The following is a 2845-nucleotide window of genomic DNA, read 5'->3' on the forward strand; positions in this document are numbered from 1 at the left end:
ACTAGAAGCTTTCTATTTCAAACTATTTGTTTCAAGTTGTAGTTGTGCATGGTGCTTCTTGCCGAGATTGCACAGAGAATATAACCAAGTCTGGAGTGTCTACATGCCTCTCCCGTCAAAGCAGAAACACATGCCTTTTCTCCTCAATACTCAGTCATCTCACATGTGCTTTGCTCTCCGTTTAACATTCTCAACAGAAGGATGAACAGAATCCAGAACAAACTGGACTGAATTTACACAAAGGTGACATGTGCTGCCAAGTTCCGGTACAGAGCTCGGAAGCTTCCTTGGATAGATCCACTAGCTTGAAGACCCAATTAAGTATCCAGTGAACGTTCAAGTGTAACTATCTAGTAGAGGCCGATGGTAAAATATTTTTCACGGGAGTTAACTAGAGACAATTGCTAGTATATACATAGCAAAGAAAGCCTAGTAGAAACCATTGGATGTCTAGCTAGCATAGAATGAATACCTTATGTTCTCTCCATTGCAGTAATCTCCTCCTTCAACCAGAAAAGCCTAAGGCTTGGGTTCTTGGTATTGATGAATATCTCTCTATTCATTGGGCATTTGAAAAGCCGCAGCGCCTTTGCTTTTGCTGAAACAGATAGCTCTTCAATTATCTCTAGCACAGAAACACAATTTCCAATCGAGTACAGGTCCTCTTGCTTTGATTCCTTTATATCTTCAACTAATTTGCAGATTGCTTCTTCAGAAAATCTATGTAGTCCTCGAGTGCCAAAACCAATGAACCGAAAGGAATCCAGCAACTGAACATGACGTCTTCAGACAAAGCAAAACGGTTCTAATGTCAGAGCACCTGCATTTGACACACGATAAAATATTTATCAGTCAGACTCACAAATTAGCACCCACTAGATATCAATGATCATTGACCAGCCAGGCAAACCAAACACACTACTGGTATTTTAATACTTCATAAGCAAGATACATGTAGCTAGATAGAGCAGCCTTACAAACCATGCATCTAGAACTGTACTACAGTGTTCCCTGTTCTACATACAGGATGACAAGTTCTAGCTCCATCAATGAAACTTGTGTAAAGCAACATCAATGAATTGCAAGTACATCCTATTAAATGCTGGTAGTACAGACTATAGAGTGCATAAGAACCCAAAGGACTACAGAAGACGACAAATGTGCCAATACATATGCTGATATTCTAACCTACAAGCTCCCCACAAATGTAACAAGGTCCCTTCTATCAACTATCAATATGAGATAGAAACCGCACACAGAAAAACCAATAAAAAGCACTGGGATTAAAAGCATTGACAATCCATATACAATTTCAACCAATAAGAATCAGCAGCAAAAGATTCATCATGTAAACAGTAGCACAACTCAGCACATAAACATCACAAACACATCTCTTCTTGACTAGCTGTTCAATTCATACCAACCAATAAATTTAAGCTTTAGCATACCTTTCTTGCTTTCTTCTCAATGATCGATAAAGACAACAAGATCAACATGATATAGTGAGTTGAAAGCCTGCAACAGGGAAGCAGTGCTCTGTCAGTATGCAACTACTATCGCTTGGTGTGAAACAAGCTAACCGATCGGTACATGCACGGAAGGGAAAGGTATAAGGCGCGAGGTTTGAATGTAATGGGCCAGGGGCCTGGTGTAGTGGAGTTGGTGGGCCGTGGGCCGTGTGTGAGTCGACCGAGCGCAGTTATAAGCTCGAGGTGGAGTCTGTAGCAAGGCATGGTGTTTAAATTGAATCCATTCTGTCTCTGTTATCCTCTTTCTCTGGCTGTCGTCTCCTACCTTCTCTCCCTCGTCAATTCTCCATTTCAGATCGAGATTTCATCAGTGACTCCGCCCCAAATCCGGCGAACTACCTCGTTCCTCGGCAAGGGTGTGACATGCTCGAGTTACTATTTCTAACTAAAAAATGTGCAGAATAGTTGCTCACAAGTGTCACCTACTCACAAGAGCTTGATTCATACAACTATATTGATCTGCTTGTATCTAAATATAATTAGTAATCAGTGTTGTGTACCTCATAACATATGAAATATGATGTCAACAATAAAAATACTATGGACAGATACACAACTATGAAACTGAACCAACTGACCCACAGGTCTGGTGCATACAAGTGCAAATTTTATGAAATACATGAGAAACTATATGCATCAAGCTTCAGACTACATTTCACAATTTGTATGGGCAACATAAGCATGGTACATAGAAACAAATCGTAGCTAGCACACATGAAAATACAACTCGTATGGAACTGGTGGTTCATGAACCACACAAGAAAATACAAATTCATATGAAACTGGTGGTGCAAATCATGGACGGTGAAGGTACGAACTGAAGAAAAATACATGGGGGGAGGAGGAGGGGGCCAACCCTTGATTAGATGACATAGAATACGTCCATGGAACCGTCGCCGTCGCTGGAGTGTACCGGAGCTTCGAGGCGGAGGAGAGATCCGGGGAGGGAGAACAGTGATGGCCGCGGTCCGTTGCCATGGCTGGAGGGGCGGATCTTGGATCCTGAGCACTTCTGTCGCCGGCGGAGTAGCTCGGGGGCGGAGGAGGTGGGGCACTGGATCTTGGCCGACGGCGCATCGTTCGGTCGTCTCTCGCTTGAGGCTCGCGGCGTGGCTTTCCTCCCCGACCTCTCGAGTCGTGGCTTTCCTCCCCGTGGTAAAGACGTGGGTCGAGCAGGGTTAATTAACCCTCGAAGGATGCGGTACAAATGACCAGCTCGATTTCCCTGGGCCAACTCGGCCGGTGGTTCTTCGACCCGGGGAAACAGCGGGGATCCCCCCGGGAAACCTTGCAACCAAACAAGGCCTTAGGGTTTA

The sequence above is a fragment of the Triticum dicoccoides genome, chromosome 4B, assembly GCF_002162155.2.
Source record: "Triticum dicoccoides isolate Atlit2015 ecotype Zavitan chromosome 4B, WEW_v2.0, whole genome shotgun sequence".
NCBI lineage: Eukaryota > Viridiplantae > Streptophyta > Magnoliopsida > Poales > Poaceae > Triticum > Triticum dicoccoides.